Source organism: Budorcas taxicolor, chromosome 14, assembly GCF_023091745.1.
Source record: "Budorcas taxicolor isolate Tak-1 chromosome 14, Takin1.1, whole genome shotgun sequence".
NCBI classification, from domain to species: Eukaryota; Metazoa; Chordata; class Mammalia; order Artiodactyla; family Bovidae; genus Budorcas; species Budorcas taxicolor.
Genome location: NC_068923.1, coordinates 73,901,460 through 73,920,779, shown reverse-complemented (window position 1 = coordinate 73,920,779; position 19,320 = coordinate 73,901,460). Strand labels below are relative to the sequence as shown.

The 19,320-nt window shown below is 35.9% G+C and overlaps 1 protein-coding gene across 1 annotated transcript in view; it reads left to right on the top strand.

Annotated features, from left to right (window-relative positions):
* RIMS2 (regulating synaptic membrane exocytosis 2) overlaps positions 1-19,320 on the top strand; it is a 595,573-nt gene that overhangs the window by 142,857 nt on the left and 433,396 nt on the right. The gene's annotated exons all lie outside the window — the stretch shown is intronic.

The following is a 19,320-nucleotide window of genomic DNA, read 5'->3' as shown; positions in this document are numbered from 1 at the left end:
ACCTGGAGAATTCCATAGACTGTATAGTCTATGGGATCGTGAAGAGTTGGACAAGACTGAGTGACTTTCACTTTAACTTTTCACTTTTGGATTCATTTTGACTTAGGATGAGCAGTTATGGATTGACTGGAATAAGTTTGAGAAACCTATTTTTCTTTAGTGTTGCTCAAGGTTTGGCTCAGTTTTAGTTCTTGATTGATTTTGATTTGAGAATTGGTTTTTATATGGAAACAACATTTTGGTATACTTTTGGGAGAGCTTAGCAGATTCTTTGAAGCATAATACAATGGCCTAAAATTGAGTTTTATCTCTAAAAATGACTTCTCTTCTATGAAGGTTTTTTTCTTTTTCTTTGTGTTATACTTTGTGATATTTAGCTAGAACAGAATCTTATAAGCCTTTGTGAACAGGAGTGTATAATGAATTACCAGGTTTGTTTTCCTTAGATTACTCCTCCATTTTACCTCTAGGATTAGCTGCATGTAAACCAAATTCTAATGATAAGAGAGTAGACTATGGCACACTCCAGTGGTTTTAAATATCATCTGTATTCTAATATCTTAGTCTAGCCTGGCTGCTATGACAAAATATTGTAGATTAGGCTGCTTATAAACAACAGGAGTTTGTTTCTCACAGTTCTGGAGGCTGGAAAGTCCACAATCAAGGCGCTAGCAGGTTCTGTGTCTGGTGAGGGCCCTCTTTCTGGTTGTTAGATACTGTCTTTTCTCTGTATACCACGTGATGGGAGAAATGACCAATCCTTCTGGGACCTCTTTTAAGGGCACAAATCCCATTCCCGAGGGCTCTGCTGTTAAGACTTGGTCACCTTCCAAAGGCCTCATGTCTTAATGCCATCACCTTGGGGGTGAGGATTTCAACTCACAAATTCTGAGAAAACACAGATATTCAGTCCATAGCGATTAATGTTTTCTGAATGTATATAGTCTAGTCCTGACCTGGACTCTTGAGTCATATATCCAGCTCTACTTGACAGCTGTCTCTTTCTGCTTCCTTTCTCCAACCCAGTCTCCATATATTGCTGCTGCTGCTACTGCTAAGTCACTTCAGTCGTGTCCGAGTCTGTGTGACCCCATAGATGGCAGCCCACCAGGCTCCGCCGTCCCTGGGATTCTTCAGGCGAGAACACTGGAGTGGGTTGCCATTTCCTTCTCCAGTGCATGAAAGTGAAAAGTGAAAGGGAAGTCGCTCAGTCTTGTCTGACTCTTTGTGACCCCATGGACTGCAGCCCACCAGGCTCCTCTGTCCATGGGATTTGCCAGGCAAGAGTACTGGAGTGGGGTGCCATCGCCTTCTCCGATATAAGTGCTAGGGTGATCTTTTTCAAAAAAATGTGACCAGATTATGTCATTCTTTTGCTTAACTCCCTTAAGTGCTTTCTCACAGTTTCTTTCTGGGGCACACAGGGAGGGTAATTCATGATCTGGCTTCTGACTGTCTCTTTAATATCTTATCATGCTATTTCTTCCCTCATTGCTTTTTATCCCAGGCATTTCTGTCCCTGAAATCACAAAGCTTTTTCCCATCTGTAGACGTTTACATATGCTGTTTCTTCTACCTGGGATGCATTTCATCAGCTTTTCACATGAAAGGCTCACCTTATCTTTGGTATCAGTTCACTGTTGTCACTTCAGAGAGGCCTTCTCTGACCTACCCTTTGGAGGGTTTTACTCCCATTCAAGACCACTTTCTATCATATCACTAATCAATTCTCCAAAGTAGAGGTGTATAGTTACCTTGTTTATATGTTTGTTCAGTTGTTTATTGTTTTTCACCCCCAGTAGACTGTAAGCCCCATAAGAAAAGAACTTTTCTGACTTCTTTATCACTTTTTCTCTAGTAAGCAGAATAGGATGTGGCACATAGTAGGAAGTATTCAATAACTTTGTGACTCTATGAATAATCAAGTGATTGAATGAAATAGATATTTTCTGATACCACTAAATTTTCTCTTCCCTCAACCCAAAATGAGCAGATGAAATAATAAAAAAGACATAAAGTGAGATAATTATTCTATTATTTTAAAGAAATGTCAGCATCATAAAGCTAGTTGAAGTGGACAGATTTTTAAATTTCAATTACTTCGATTTAAGCTGCAGTATTATTTCCCATTTTAAAAAGTGGATCAGGCATATCGAGTGAGCGCAGAGGAGACTGCTGGCTGCATCAGGCCCAGTGACGACTCTTCTGTTAACATCAGTTTTTCAATTTTTGGTTCAGTCATTTGCTATTAAGAGAAGTGAGACAATAAAAGTGAACAGTTCAATTAGATGTTGTGACTATGAGCTCTTCATTGTGTTTATCTCACTCCTCAGCATCGTTCCAAGGGATCTTTAAAGTCTGTGTCTTGGGGACTGGTAGTCTCCTGCAACGAGACACAGTGCTTTCCTTTCCTTAAGCCTGCTCATAGGTTAGGTCTCTAAGTTCCGTTGTCATGCATCTTAGGGTCTGTTCAGATTTTAAAGGCTGCTCTTCTTATATTGCATGGAGACACTGGATTACAATAGTCATCGATGAGAAAGGTTTGTTCTGATCTGGAGCCGTCTAGCCCACCAGAGTGTAATCAACCTGGGAGCTGACCAATTGGATCTCTAAGAATAGCTCTGCGTTCACTCTAGGCAGCCACAGAGTAACTGAACTGGGCTTTGAGTGAATAGGTAGTGATTCCTCAGGGACTTGTGTCTGGGCATGTGCATTGGGTTATTTTTAGTTATTTACCATAAAAGAATTTGCTGAGTTGTTTGTGTGTGTGCCTTTTAAAAATGCCAGCACATTTTGCTTCTTGGAGTTGAGGGTATGCTTCTTTAATTGAAGATGGCACCAAGTGAGGCTAGTGTTAATCTAATAGTGTAGAATTAGAATTTATTGTGATGTTGGAAAGGCAGGGAAATGGCCAGCTAAAAGTTAGATAATTTCACTAGGAATGCACCGAAAGTAACTCATACAAGAGCCAGTCCTATGAAAACCTAAGGACTATTGATTTGATTAAATATACTTAGTTTGAGGAGAGCACAGGGTCAAGAGAAAGCTAGTAATTGCTACTGGGATTTATCTGCAATGGTGAATAAGACCTTTCATAAATAGGATTTTTTTCCTGGTTCTGTCCCTCTCTTTTACAAAACATTTTTTTTTTTAACTGTGGTAAAACACACAAACAAAATTTACCATCTTAACCATTTCAAAATGTACAGTTTAGTGGTAATAAATACACTCATAATGTTGTACAATCATAGACATCATTTAACTCTTTTTACTTTTTAAAACAGTAATTCTGTATGTATTGAACAATAACTCCTCTCACCCTACAACCCTTGGAAATCACAATTCTGCTTTCTGTCTCTGATTCTGAGCGCTCTAAGTACGTCATGTAAGTGGAATCTTGTGGTATTTGTCTTTTTGTGATTGGCTTATTTCATTTAGCATAATGTCATCAAAGTTCACTGTGTTATTGCATATGTCAGAATTTTCTTCCTTTTTAGGGCTATATAATATTCCCTTGTATACACCACATTTTGCTTATCCACTCATTTGTTAATGGACCCTTGAGTTGTATCACATTTTAGCTATTGTGAGTAAAGCTTCTATGAACCTGGGTGTACAATTATCTCCTCAGGCCTTGCTTTCCATTCTTAGGGGCATAGCCCCAGAAGTGGAATTGCTGATCATCTGATAATTCTATCTGTAATTTTTGTAGGAACTGGCATACTGTTTTTCATATGGTCTGTACCATTTTATATCTCAACCAGCGGTGCCCAAATGTTCCAGTTTCTCTGCATCTGAATCAACTGTTGCCATTTTCTGTTTCTAATGGGTTTGAGTGGTAGCATACAAGAGTTTTGATTTGCATTTGAAGCGACTTAGCAGCAGCAGCAGCAGCAGCAATGATTAATGAGGTTGAGCATGTTTTTCTGTGCTTGTTGGACATTTGTATATCTTCTTTGGAGAAATGTCTATTCAAGTCCTTTCTCTACTTTGAATTGGTTTTTTGTTGTTGTTGAGTTTCAGGAGACCTCTGTAGAGTCTGTATATTAATCACTTATCAGATAAATGATTTGCAAATGTTTTCTCCAGTTCTGGGATTCCCTTTTTACTCTGTTTTTTGATGGACAAAATCTTAAATTTTAATGAAGTCCTATTTGTTTTTTTTTTTTCTTTCATAGCTTGTTTTTTGATGTCATATCCAAAAATCATTGTCAGATCCAATGTTGTGCAGGTTTGCCCTATGTTGTAGTCTAAGAAGTTTACAAGTTTAGATCTTACATTCAGGTTTTTGGTTGATTTTATTTAATTTTTGCGTGTGGTATTAACTAAGGGTCCAACATCATTCTTTTGCATATGGATGTCCAATTTTCTTAGCACTGTTTGTTGAAAAGAATCTACTATTCTTGTGGCAGGGTCTTGGCACTCTTGTCAAAAACCATTAGACTATATATGTAAGAGTTTATTTCTGGGCTCTCTATTCTATTCATTGGTCTATGTCTGTCTTTATTGCCAGTATTGCACTATTAGACTAATATGCTTTGTAGTAATGTTTCTAATCAGAAAGTATGAGTCCACCAGTTTAGTTCTTTTTCAAGATTGTTCTGGCTATTCAGGGACCCTTGAGATTCTATAAGAATTTTAAGAAGGGCTCTTGAGTTTCTGCAAAAACTGTTATCAGGATTTTGTTAGAAATTGCATGACTCTGTAGGCCTCTTTGGGGAGCACTGGGATATTTGTCTGTATTTTTCTTTTCTTTGTCTGACTTTGGCATATGGTGCGTGAGTGCTCAGTTGCTTCAGTCATGTCTGACTCTTGGTGATCCTACGGACTGTAGCTCGCCAGGCTCCTCTGTCCATGGGAGTCTCCAGGCAAGAATACTGGAGTGGGTTGCCATGCCTTCCTCCGAGGAACTTTCCAACCCAAGGATCAAACCTGGGTTTCCTGTGTCTTCTGCATCACAGGTGGATTCTTTACCACTGAGGCACCGGGGAAGCCCTGTATTGTGGTATTGGTGGCCTTAAAGAACGAGTCAGGATATGTTCTTTCTTCCTCAGGGAAGTTTGATGTCTTAATAATATTAAGTCTTCTAATCCATAAACATGGGATGTGTTCCATTTATTTATGTCTTATTTAATTTCTGTCAACAATATTCTGTAGTTTTCATTGTGTAAGACATTCACACCATTGGTTACTTCTTAATAATAAAAATATTTTTGGATAAAATCATTATATTGGGATTATTTTTGTAATTTTTTTCAACCATTCATTGTTAATGCATGGGAATGGAACTGATTTTTGTGTGTTGACTTTGTATCCTGCTACTTTGCTAAAATCATTTATTAGTTCTAAGAGTTTTTTTTTGTGTGTGTGTGTGTGAAATCTTTAGCATTTTCCACATAAAAGATCACATCACCTATGAACAGAGATAGTATTACTTTTTCCTTTCCAATTTGATTGCCTTTTATTTCTCTTTCTTGCTTAATTGCTCTGGATAGAACTTTCAGTACTATGTTGAATAGAAGTGATGAGAGTGAACATTATTGCCTTGTTCCTGATCTTAGGAGAAAAGCTTTCAGTCTTTCACCATTGAATATAATGTTCACTGTGATTTTTTCACATATGACTTTTATTATGTTGAGGTAATTTCTTTCAATTCCTTGTTCACTTTTTTTTTTTAATCATGACAGGATCTCATCATTTTGTCAAATGTTTTTTTCTGCATCAGTTTGGATAATCATATGTTTTTTTCCCCTCATTCTGTTAATGTGTGTATTGCATTGATTGTTTTTCACATGTTGAATCATTCTTATATTCCAGGAATGAACTCTGCTTAATTATAGTGAACAATACTTTTAAAATGCTGTGGAACTCAGTTTGCTAGAATAATATTTGCAGAGGATTTTTTTCATCAATGTTCGTAAGAAAGTGTTTGATGGAGTTCAGTATTGAAGCCGTCTGCTCCAGGCCTTTTATTTGTTGTGATATTTTTGATTACTGATTCAATCTCCTTACTCATTATAGGTCTATTAAGATTGTCTGTTTTTTCTCGATCCTTCATTTTGTTAGATATATTTTTAGGGATTTGACTGTTTTATCTGTGTTGTCCAATTTGTTGGCATACAATTGTTCGTATTACCCTCTCAATCATTTTTATTTCTGTAGATTCAGTAGTAATGTCCTTACTTTCATTTATGATTTTAATAATTTGAGACCTCTCTCTTTTTAAAGAGATACTCTTTAATGTATCTATTTTACACATTGTTTTCTCTGTCTAGTGTCCCCTTCTCTGTTTAAGAAATTCACCTAGTTTCTTCCAAATCCAGCCTAGATGTTTCTTCATTCATTGGGAAAGATCCAGATGCTGGGAAAGATTGAGGGCAAGAGGAGAAGGGGGTGATAGAGGATGAGATCACTGGATGGCCTCACTGACTCACTGGGCATAAGTTCGAGCAAACTCAGGGAGAGAGTGAAGGACAGGGAAGCCTGGTGTGCTGCAGTTCATGGGGTCACAAAAAGTTGGACACAACTTAGTGACTGAACAACAACAATAGGGTTTTTTAAAAGTTCTTGTTCAGTATCTTCTGAATGTTATTATTACTGTCCTTATCAGATTTTACTATAATTTATTCATTTATCTATATCTCTTGCTTGTTGGTTTCCTGAGGGCAAAGATTACATTTTGTTAATTTCTTATCATAAGCATTTAATATAATTACTAAGAGGAAATCTTACACAGTTGATAGTCAGATTATTTTACAATTAGCAGGCCTTTTGACATGAATGAGTCAGAATATATAACTGACTAATCAAAATAGATAATGATTTTATTCCATATTTTCATCAACTGGCTGTAAATTCATCCTGGGTGCTTAGTCAGTGCCCACAGAGTGAATGAATGATGAATGGATGAAACCTTTTTTCCTTTTCCTCCCCTTTTATGTAGTCATTCTGTATGATTGTTGTTCTTCCTGTATTATTAAATGACATTGTTAATCTTCCCTAATACTGTTTTAAAATTAATAGAAGAAGGAAGCTAAGAGAAATAATTTTCTTCACTTCTATGGAAAACATTATAATCTCTCAATTTCTTATTTTTCTTTGTATGTATTTATTTTTCTTAAATTATTGTGCTCTATAGTAGCTGTGAACACGACTTGGCAACTAAATACCATTAGGATCATAGCAGCTGTGAGGGAAAGAGTTTTAATGTTTCCATCCTTATTTTAACTCAAACATGATTAAGGTCTTCTTACACAATTAAGAAACAGAATAAATAAATAATTGCCTCATCAAGCCTAATGGATAGCCAACTGTGTGGGTGAAAGAATGGCCTCACTTGGCCTGAGACTTTTCTAAGAACTGGGAGATGTTAGGAGTGAAAGGTAATTTTAGAAAGCTAAGTTATTTTCTGATTTATACATAAACCTGTTATTTTATCTCTGCATTAAATATTACTACCAAAATTCATTTTATATGGATTCAGTTTGATGTTTTATATATTTTTATGGTAACAAATTCTTCCTTTATAGAGGCAATTTAGAGTTATTAATAAAGGTGAACATTCATTTAAGTGTATTCTGTATTATATTAAAAATGGTGTTAATACCAAGTCTGTTTTTTCAAACTGCATACCATGTGTACATCTTAAAAGATAGAGAAAGAATATGGTCTTGAAAAACTGTCTCTAAAGATAATTATATGTATTGAATCATTTTCCAGTGGTTTTCACTAAAAATGAAAGACGTATGTCCATTCTTAGAGTTCCTAAATATTATAGCTATTGTAATCTATACTAGCACAGCCATTATGCCTTTATTAATATATGCATGTGCCAGTTGATAAGCATTGGTAGGTGAGAGCATTAGAGAAGCAGTTTTTCTTTAATTGAGAATTTTTTGCTCTGCATTTAAAACATACTCCAGAATTTAAAATTCCCAAACAGTATGCAGGTATTCCTTAATAGAAAGAGTAGACTGAATTTACTTGTATTTAAGGATACCTAAATATCAACAATACTTACTTAGAAGCTACTAATGACCAGGTTCTGTGATCAAGATTATACAGCTGGGTAAGACTCAATCTTTTTTCCTCATGAGCTCAATTATCTGTGTATATCTATATCTATATATGTTTTCAAATATAGAAAAGAGAGCTTCAAATAGTAATTTGCCCAGAATCTCTCTACCAAGATAAGGGCCAGACTCAGGAGTTCCCTAATGCTTCTCCTTTTATTGGCTTTATCAGAATTATCTGGGGAAGCTTTAAAATAAAATTATGCATTTCTATGCACACTGGACTGACCGAATCAGAGTATCTGAGTAATCCCCAGAATATTTATTTTTATAATATTACTCAGATGATTCTAATGCATAATCAAGATTCAGTTCAGTTCAGTTCAGTTGCTCAGTTGTGTCTGACTCTTTGCGACTGCATGAATCGCAGTATGCCAGGCCTCTCTGTCCATCACCAGCTCCCGGAGTTTACCCAAACTCATGTCCATCGAGTCGGTGATGCCATCCAGCCATCTCATCCTCTGTCGTCCCCTTCTCCTCCTGCCCCCAATCCCTCCCAGACACCACTAATTTATGAGACTCTAAATGACCTCGGATATGCAGATGATACTTCACTAATGTCAAAGTGAAGAGCAACTAAAGAGCCTCCTGATGAAAGTGAAAGAGGAAAGTGAAAAAGCTGACTTGAAACTCAACTTTAAAGAAACTAAGATCATGGCAGGTAGTCCCATCACTTCATGGCAAATAGAAGGGGAAAAAATGGAAGCACTAACAGATTTTATTTTCTTGGGCTTCCAAATCACTGTGGATGGTGACTGCAGCCATGAAATTAAAAGACACTTGCTCCTTGGAAGTAAAACTATGTCAAACCTAGACAGAGTATTAAAAAGCAGAGAACGTCACTCTGCCAACAAAGGTCAAAGCTGTGATTTTCCTAGTAGTCATGTATGGATGTGAGAGTTGGATCATAAAGAAGACTGAGTGCCAAAGAACTGATGCTTTGGAAAGATGGTGCTGGAGAAGACTCTTGAGAGTCCCTTGGACTGCAAGGAAATCAAACTAGTCAATCCTAAAGGAAATCAACCCTGAATATTCATTGGAAGGACTGTTGCTAAAGCCAAAGCTCCAATACGCTGACCAGCTGATGTGAGGAGCCGACTCATTGGAAAAGACCATGATGCTGGAAGAGATTGAAGGCAAGTAGAGAAGGGGTTTCAAAGGATGAGATGATTAGATAGCATCACCGATTCAATGGACATGAATTTGAACAAACTCCAGGAGATAGTGGAGTATTAAGGAGCCTGGTGTGCTTTAGTCCATGGTGGTCGCCAAGAGTTGGATGTGACTCAGCAGCCAAACAACAGCAAACATCATGCCTTTTAAAACTTGAAGCACTGCCTTCGTTTCAGTGTTAATGTACTCAGAAATCAGTATGTCATGAATTCTAGATTTTCAAAGATAAAATACATGTGAAGAATAAAATTGTGTACAGATAGCCTGTGGATTGATTAAACCTTTAAGCAAGGATGATTTATAAATATGAACCTTGTTTCTGGCTCAGAGAGCCTGTATGCTCTTTGTACCTTAATTCAGAATGGTTGGGAAATGATTGAATTAGTTTTTTGTTGTTGTTGTTGTTGTTAAAAACGTCAAGTTTGCATTCTGTTGGTGTTCAGGATTATGTAGCTTTTCATTTCTTGTCATAATAATCACCACTCACATTTGGGGACAGTGAAGGGAAGGAGGGGAAGAATATATATTCTTTACATGCCAAGTTGGAACTCAAAATATATTTTGTTGAAGAAGCAGTTTTATAAGTGGTGATTGAATAGAATCTTAGTGGGCATTACTGCATAAATCACACTGACTTAACCTAGATGCCTGCTGGCTTCTTGGCAGTCAGCTGGTGGGGAAGAGTAAAAAGGCCTCAGCTGGCAAGGCCTGGCTTATAAGGGCTTGTCGTAGAGGATGATCACCTGTAGCCTACAGGACTCTGCTCAGAAAATATTGTGCACTTCAGCCCAATATAAAATGACTATGATCACTATGGATTGGAGAACTGATTAGTCTGAAGTTTGGGAGTGGAGGAGGTTGAATATTACAAGCAGTAGCTGAGATTGTAGTTCAGACATTGATTTTGAAATGTGTTTATTTCAAGTCTTCAACTAACTTTTTAAGAACTTTTTACCTCATCACATATATTTTAAGATGACATCTCACATTTTCATTGTGTGTTTAAATGGTTGCGGAGTATAGTTTTCTAGCATGTTATTGATACTAATACCTACACTTTATAGTAAAGCTATTATAGCTGCTTAAAAAATACATGTAATACTTTTAAAATAGTGCATTTTGAAAACTTCCATTATTCTTAAAAATCAAGCAATGAATAAATTGATTTTCAACTGTAGAAAGTTTTTCTTATTTATCCTTGAAAATGTATTTACATTTCACTTCACTCATAATAGTTTACCCTCATGTAATATATTTTTCACTAGAAATCCTTAAAAAAAAAATCACCTTTTATACTTTGTTCCAGTAAAAAATATATGTTAAATATATATTTAAAATACTTCAGTGACCGTAAGGCTTAAAGTTTTGAAAAATTTTTGATAGATTTTAATTATGATAATTAATAGAAATATAATAAACTTATAAAATGATTTTAAATTATATATCAGGACATGCAAAATGTCATGCAAAATGCCAGGCTGGATGAATCATAAGATAGAATTTTAATAATATTTATAGACTATTAATAATATAGAATTATATAGAATTAATATAATAATTTTATAATATTAATATATTATAAATATATTTAATAAATATATTATTATTTCATCTATATTTATAAAATAATATAGACTATAATATAATAGAATATTAATAATATAGACTATTAATAAATCCAGATAGAATTTTAATAATATTTATTAAATATTTTAATATTCTTGAATTTATTGAATATTCAATAAGTAATTGACTATTTATTATTATTACTTTTTAACTTAGAGACATCTTGTTTGAACCAGTATACTAAAAATAATTTGGAAAATATTAATTTTAGTACCTGCCAATTCTAATTTATAGTGATAAAATCATTTTGCCTTTCCATGTGTTTTAAATTATTTTTATAAATATCTTAGAACTGCAAATTTAGCTTCACTTCAGTTCAGTCACTTAGTCGTGTCCGACTCTTTATGACCCCATGGACTGCAGCACGCCAGGCCTTCCTGTCCATCACCAGCTCCTGGAGCTTGCTCAAACTCATGTCCATCGAGTTTAGCTTAGTTTATAGGAAATATGGAACATGTGAACTAATAGGTGGAGCTAGTCTTTGTCATCAAATCAATTAGGCAAACGAAATTTTCTGAAAAAGTCTCACATTATTTTTCAGTTAAAAATATGTTAATACACATTCTTGAATAATACTAATGTGATGTCTTAAATGTCACAAAAGCTGTTTATGTTGCTGTTCAGTTGCTAAAATGTCCGACTCTTTGTGACATGATGGACTGCAGCACGCCAAGCTCCTCTGTCCTCCCACTGTCTCCCAGAGTTTGCTCAAATTCAGGTCTGGGCCACATTTATTTGTGCCGCTTTAAAAAGATGTGAATGTTGCATATTAATATTATAGTAATATTTCCCATTTTAATGATAGCATCTGATGCACAAAGACTCAGGTTTTGGCAACAGTTTCTTTATGAATAGATGTTCTCAATAAAGAGTTTAAAGTATAGGTATTATCCATAAAGCTATTTCTTGGGGTTGCTCACTGAATCAACTCTATTCATAGAGATCCTACAATGCCAGTAAAGTCCAAACAACCTGAATGTTGGTACTCACAGTTTTGAAGTCTCTTCACCAGCTGAGTCCTGGGCAAGTTGCTGTGTGTTATAATTTCTTCAGTTATGTTGTTTTAAGTAAAACTGTGAATGATTGGAGACATCTATAAATTAATCAGCGTGTAAGTAATATCTTCTCTCTACCACAGTTATTGTCACAATCTGCTGAACAAAGCCACCTGCAATTTTATGACAGCTACAAAGTATGGTGATATCTATAAAGGTGTAATGAAATTGTGCTGATGAACTTACCAGCTATCATCTTTTTAGCCATTTACTTGTAGAGCAAAATAGCAACTTTTTTGTCATATAGGATCTTCTAGTTTTAATATTATTGCTTCTGTGAGCAATATTAATTTGTAAAAGTTTTCCAAAGTCAGTCTTAATTTCTACTTGTAAATTGCTAATACCTTGAGTATTCTTCTAATATTAGTAGATTTCTTTAAGGTTTGAGTGTTTTGTGAGTAATAAGGATGTGTAGCAAGAGTGATGGTTTCATGCTATTGCTTTATAGCAATGTCTCAAGAGCAGAGTCTTTCTTTGTATGCATTCTTTTACATTTTGGAGTCACTTTCTGAGAAGGGGTATATTAATATATCTGACAGCATCTTTTTTGTATATTCCCATACCTCTTTTTTTAACTCTGTATGGATTTTAACAAATTGCAAGTTATTAAATGGCATTAGTTTATTGTTGGGTAGTTTATCACTAACAGGCTTTATAAGGAATGGTCTGCTTTATTAGCAATTAAAATATTTTTATGAAGAACATTGCTATTTAAAAATGATAATGTAGTTGCTTCTTACCCTTAAATTATAATTTTTAGTATTACTGCAATAAGAATTAGATTCTTTCTATGGCTTTTTTCGAAGTTCAGCCGGTACCTTCTTTAGTCATAGTGGTATAACTGTAGCATCCCTAATGTTCTCTGAACATAGAAGAAAACTCTTGACGTGTCAGCTAGTGTTGGCATTAGCTGTTGACACATCTCCGTTTTTATCAATATCTCTTCTGCACGTGTACGACTTGTATCATGCATTTATTACAGGAAGTAGCCACATATTTCTTTCTTCTCAAGCTATTTGTCAATTATCTACAGTAAATACAGATTTATTGAGAAACTAGATTAAGAAAAATCATGATTTCATGAAGAAAAAGATTTGCTCATATGAAGTTTTTATTCCATCGAGGTGATGTTAGTGTTGATGTGAAAATTTTCTCTTAAAATTGGTAACTCCAGATTATTGGCATGACAAAAAAATCACATTACAGTATAGTTTATTTACAACTTATTCACTTAACAAGATCAGTACCAATATGACATAACTGAATGGAGTCTCATTTCTTTCATCTTTTGTAAATAGTCAGGATCTATATTTCTGGATTATTTGTCTTTTGGTTCTGTTGATATTTCAGAGTCTTCTGCATACTTTTATATTGCAAATGTATACTACTTTATACCCTAAGGAAGTATTGGAGAAAGCACAGTTCTATTTGGTCAGAGCTATCTAAAACTTTTCCATTAAGTATAACCTTTGCTGAGGGTTTTTGATATATAATTTTTACCAACCTAGGGAAATGCCCTTTTATTCCTACTTTGACTATCAAGTTAAAGGAATACTAGTTTTTCTAGGAGTTAATTTAATATTCCTGATTTTCCAAGTTACTTTAAACCATAAACAGGTGTTGAATTATTAAATGCTTTTCTTCATTGATTGAGATATGCTTTTTCTCTTTACTCTTTTTTATTGATTGCATAGCTAGATTTTTTGGTATTGTATTATCCATATATCCCTGGGGTTAAATTGTGGTTGACAGTGATATAACGTGTTTTTGTCTTAGATTTTGTTATTTAGGTTTTAGTTTATGTTTTCACCCTGTATATATGTGAATGAAATTCACCTGTGGTTTTCTTGTGTTTTTCTCATAATTACTTTTGCTTCCGAAAATGAGCTATATGACTTTTGTTCTTTTCTAAAATTAAATTTATGAAATAATTTATATCATAAATTGTAGAATTAATGGTCCTTTACAAGTTTGTTGGAATTCACCTGTAAAATTGTAGCAGTTGCTCTAGGTACCCTACTCAAAAGCCTTCAGCCACTCCAGATGACACCAACAAATGGTACCTGAACAAACCAATACCTTCCTGCATCTCTCTGCCTCAGGGCATTTCATGACCAAAGAAATAGGCTTAACATGAAGGAGAGGCAGAGAAGTGCCAGTGAGCTGACTGATAAATACCCCAGGCTCCTTGCCCTTAGTGGGATGATTTTAAGAGAGTTCCATCAAGACCAAGCTCCATTTGCCTCCAGAAATAACCTACTCTTTAATTGACTGTTTATTGGCTATTTTTCCATGTTGTACTTCCCCTCTCTTTCACTGTACTTCCTGGTATCATTTTTTCAAGTAAACAAACTACTTTGCATTCAGATCTTTGGCTTGGGATCTGATTGCGGAGAAACCCCAAACAGGAAACACCATCTTGGCCTGAGATTTTCTGTAGAAGAAGTATTAAGTTTTTAAATTGAGATATAATTCATACAACATTCACCACTTTCAAGTGGCTTTTAGTATCATCTGCAGTGTTGTGCACCTATCACCATTACCTAATTCCAGAACATTTTCACCACCCTGAAAAGAAACCTTGTGTCCATTAGCAATCATTCCCATCTCACTGTACACCCAGGCACCCAGTAATCCACTTTTTTTCCCTCTAGAAATTTGCCTATTGTGGACATTGTGTATAAATGGATTTAGACAATATGTGGCCCTGTGTGTCTGGCTTCGTTCACTTAGTATAATGCTTTTAAGGTGCCTTTGCTATAGCAAGAATCATACTTCATTCCTCTTATGGCTGAATAACATTCCACTGTGTGTTTATATCACATGTTATATATTTGCTCGCCAACTGAAGGACATCTAAGTTGTTTCTACTTTTTGGCTATTGTGAATAATGTTGTTAGGACCGTATGCTTTCAAGTTACATGAACATATATTTCCAATTATCTTGGGTATTGCTTAGTAATGGAATTGCTAGGTCATATGGTAATTCTATTTTTTAATTTTTAAAGAACTGCCAAACTGTTTTCCACAGTGACTTTATATATAGACACTTTATATGTGTACCAAGAATGTACAAAGGTTAAAATATCTCTCTCCCTTCACCAGCACTTACCATTTTCTTTTTTTAAAAACATTGTACCTCTCCCAGGGAGTGTGAAGTTCTGTGGAGCTGGTTTGCTGCCACCACTGTCCACTGTAGATGTGGCTGAAATCAGATGTGAGCCAAGGAGATCAAAACTGTCTGCAACGTGAGACTTAGGAAGGACTTCATACAAAAAAATCTAGTGTCCTAGGTCATAAGAGACCAGGGGTTTGAATTCTGGTTGTGTTACTTATCGGCTATAAGACCTTGTCTATGTGACTTAACTTTTGCAATCTTTAGTTTCTTCATCCATTACTAAAGTGTAGATTAAATGAGGTAATAGCAAGAATTAGAAGAGTGCCTAGAGCGTAGGGAGAACTCAGGAAGTTCTGTTTGCTGTTGTTATTGTTGCTGTTAGTAGCAGTGACATTGGTGGTGGTGGTAGTCCTACCAGGGTATTAGCTAAAGCTTAGAGTTTGACTCAAAATCCAGTCTGTGCAAAGTGTGGTCTGCGAATCAGCAGAAGCACCATCACCTGGGAGGCTGTTGAAAATTCAGAATCCCTGCCTCTCTGCCCCCAGACTTAGAAATTGGAATCTGCATTTTAACAAGATCCCAGGTGATTGGAATGCACATTACAGTTTGAGAAGCATTGGTCTATTACATCATTTTGCCATTCTCAGCTTGACCACTGCAGTTCCCACAATTTTGTTTTTCATTTTTATAACAGCTTTTTTGCAGAACAGTTGTACAAAAACTGCACATGTTTAATGTATGCAGTTTGATGGCTTTGAACTTATGCATATAGCCATGTAATCATCACCACAATCCAGGTTATAAACATATCCATCACCTCCAAAATGAACAGATGCATGCACATCATTCAGTGTGATCTCTGTTTCACCCCCAATAACCTAGTAATATTCTGAAATCTGTTGGGTTAGATCTAACGGAGGACATTGATTTAACAAGTCTGAATCCCCTAAGGTAAGCTATACATATTTTACTTTCATTTAAATATCTAAGCAATTTTAATACACTAAAAATAATCTTCATGTACTTTGTACATTTTGACTTATGATAAGAAAATATAAATTTCATAATAGCACTCATTTGGAAAATTCTTAAATGTTATTTAATTTTTTCTTAAAGACAGTTTCTTGATATTCATGGTATTTGGATTATAGAAATTCTTTAGGCAAACAGATTTTAAAGAAAGTAAGGTATAACTATTATATCCTTACCGTTAATACATTATCACACTCACCTGTTGAACATCTTTTGGTGTTTTACAGGTAATTGGGACATAGCAGTGAACTAAAATAGACAGACATCTCTTACCTTTCTGGGGAGTATATTCTAATTAGGAGATACACATAACAAATAAGATAAATATTAGAAGGTGTATGTGTCCTGGAGAAAATGAAAATCTAGATGCTTAATTTTGGATGACGTTGGAATATTGATTTGAATGGCCTTTGACAAATAACAGTTGAGCAGCAACTTAAAAAAGATTAAAAAGATGATGGAGATATTTAGGGGAAAAGCAGTTTAGACTTAGGTAATAGTGGATACAGAGGTCCTGTGGTAGGGGCATGCTTGATGTGTTGGATGAATAGGAGGGAAGTTCACGTGGCTGCACAGAGCAAGTGGGTGAGAATTGTGAGACACAAAGACCCAAGTGGGTGAGATGAGTCTGCAGAGGACCTTCTGGATCATTGTAAGGACTTTGGCATTTATTCTGAGCAAAATGGGGAGTATGAAAAGGTTCTGACAAAAAAAGTGACGACATGCTTCAAAACGTTTTGAAGGGTTTGCTTTGATGGTTTTATTGGGATAGGTTAATGAGAGTCAGAAGAATAGCATCTAGGAGACCAGTTTTGAGGATATTTAAGTAATTTAGGCCTCTGGAAAAGGAAATGGCAACCCACTCCAGTATTCTTGCCTGGAGAATTCCATGGGCAGAGGAGCCTGGTGGGATTGCAAAGTTCATGGGGTCTCAAAGATTCCGACACGACTGAGCGACTAACACTAGCAAAAATAATTTAGGCTGGCAGTGGTGGTGACTTAGAGTGGTTGTGGTGAAGATGATGAGATGACATCTCTGTAGATACATTTTAAAAGAAGAAGTTAAAAGATTTTGTAGTGGAATGTGTGTGGGATATGAAAAAAAGAGATTATTCCAAGGTTTTTGGCCCCAGGTAAACCAGGAGGATGGGGAATTGCCATTAACCACTCTGAGTAAAACCGTGAATGCAGTTTGGAGGTAAAGGTCTGGAATTCAGCTTCGACCTTTGAGATGAATCAAGATACAGATGCACTGAAGCTCGATAAAAGACAGTGCTTTTAATTTTGTACTGTGATAGTGTTATGATACAGTTTAGCTTTCATAGAATAGTAAATCTCCCTTGGGTGGGCGGAGTTGAACTTGCCTCACATTGAACTGTGCTTTGAAGTAGATCAGATGACTATATGATTACTGACGCTCACCTCTTGATGAAAGTGAAAGAGGAGAGTGAAAAAGTTGGCTTAAAGCTCAACATTCAGAAAATTAAGATCATGGCATCTGGTCCCATCACTTCATGGAAGATAGATGGGGAAAAAGTGGAAACAGTGTCAGACTTTATTTTGGGGGGCTCCAAAATCACTGCAGATGGTGACTGCAGCCATGAAATTAAAAGACGCTTATTCCTTGGAAGGAAAGTTATGAGCAACCTAGATAGCATGTTGAAAAGCAGAGACATTGCTTTGCCAACAAGGGTCTGTCTAGTCAAGGTTATGGTTTTTCCAGTGGTCATGTATGGATGTGAGAGTTGGACTGTGAGGAAAGCTGAGTGCCGTAGGATTGATGCTTTTGAACCGTGGTGTTGGAGAAGACTCTTGAGAGTCCCTTGGACTGCAAGAAGATCCAACCAGTCCATCCTAAAGGAGATCAGTCCTGGGTGTTCATTGGAAGGACTGATGCTGAAGCTGAAACTCCAATACTCTGGCCACCTCATGCGAAGAGCTGACTCATTGGAAAAGGCCCTGATGCTGGGAGGGATTGGGGGCAGGAGGTGAAGGGGACAACAGAGGATGAGATGGCTGGATGGCATCACCGACTTGATGCACATGAGTGAGTGAACTCTGGGAGTTGATGATGGACAGGGAGACCTGGTGTGCTGCGATTCATGGGGTCACAAAGAGTCAGATACAACTGAGTGACTGAACTGAACTGCCTTTAGCAGTTAAAGGAGCAAGAAGGACAGTTTGCAAAAGGAAGTCCATATTCCAGTGTGTGGCTTCTGGCAGTTTACTTGCAAGGTTCTCAAATTGTTTTATCCATTAAAATTTTAAAGAAGTAGTAGTGAGAATCTGAGAAACTAGTAAATGAAACTTTATACTTTGAACTCTTTTCTCTGAATTAATGCCTCTTCCTTAAAAATTTCTGTTTCGCTGGAGTGTTCTAGTGATTTCCATATCGCCATATTTTGTTAGTGTTTATTACTGTTTCCTCTCAATTTAAGCCATGATTTGGGGCTTCCCAAGTAGCTCAGTGGGTAAGAGTCTGCTTGCAGTGAAGGAGTTTCAGAAGACTCGGGTTCAGTCCCTGGTGGAGAAGATCCCCTGGAGAGGGCATGGCAACCCACTCCAGTGTTCTTGCCTGGAGAATCCCATGGACAGAGAAGCCTGGCGGGCTCCATGGTTGCAAAGAGTCGGACGCGCCTGAAGTGACTGAGCTCACGTGCAAGTCGTTTACTTTAAATTTATTGAAATAATTTTATAGTTCTGTAATTTATACAGCATAACTTTTAAGTTCTACGTGTTGGAAAAGAAAACTGTCAACTGATAGTTGTTTATATTTACTCTCTTGAATTTTTGAGTAAGTTAAGATGCAATGGAAAATAATGATTCTAATTAATACCATCACATTTTATAATGTAGAATAATGATACTCTTTCAACTTATTTTTAATTTTATGAAAGTTACTATATTTTAAACTGAAACTTAATTTATTTTTAGGGAAAATTAGATTAACAGTGTAGTGATAGTATAAAGCTTGTAGTTCAGATTGAACAAAGCGCTATAGCGCAGACTAGTGGGAAAACTTAGTAACTGCAGATATGTTCACTTCCCTTAAACTTGCTGGATATGCCTACTGCTTTGAGTTGTCTTTTCTTTAAAAAAAAAAACAAAACACACACACACACACTTAAAGAAATTCAAACCTAAAATGCGATCCTGAATTAAGGTAAGATTTAAAGGTCAAATATTTATTATGAAGGTAGTAGCTACCAATTCTGATAATAAGCAATATGCAATTAAATTCTCC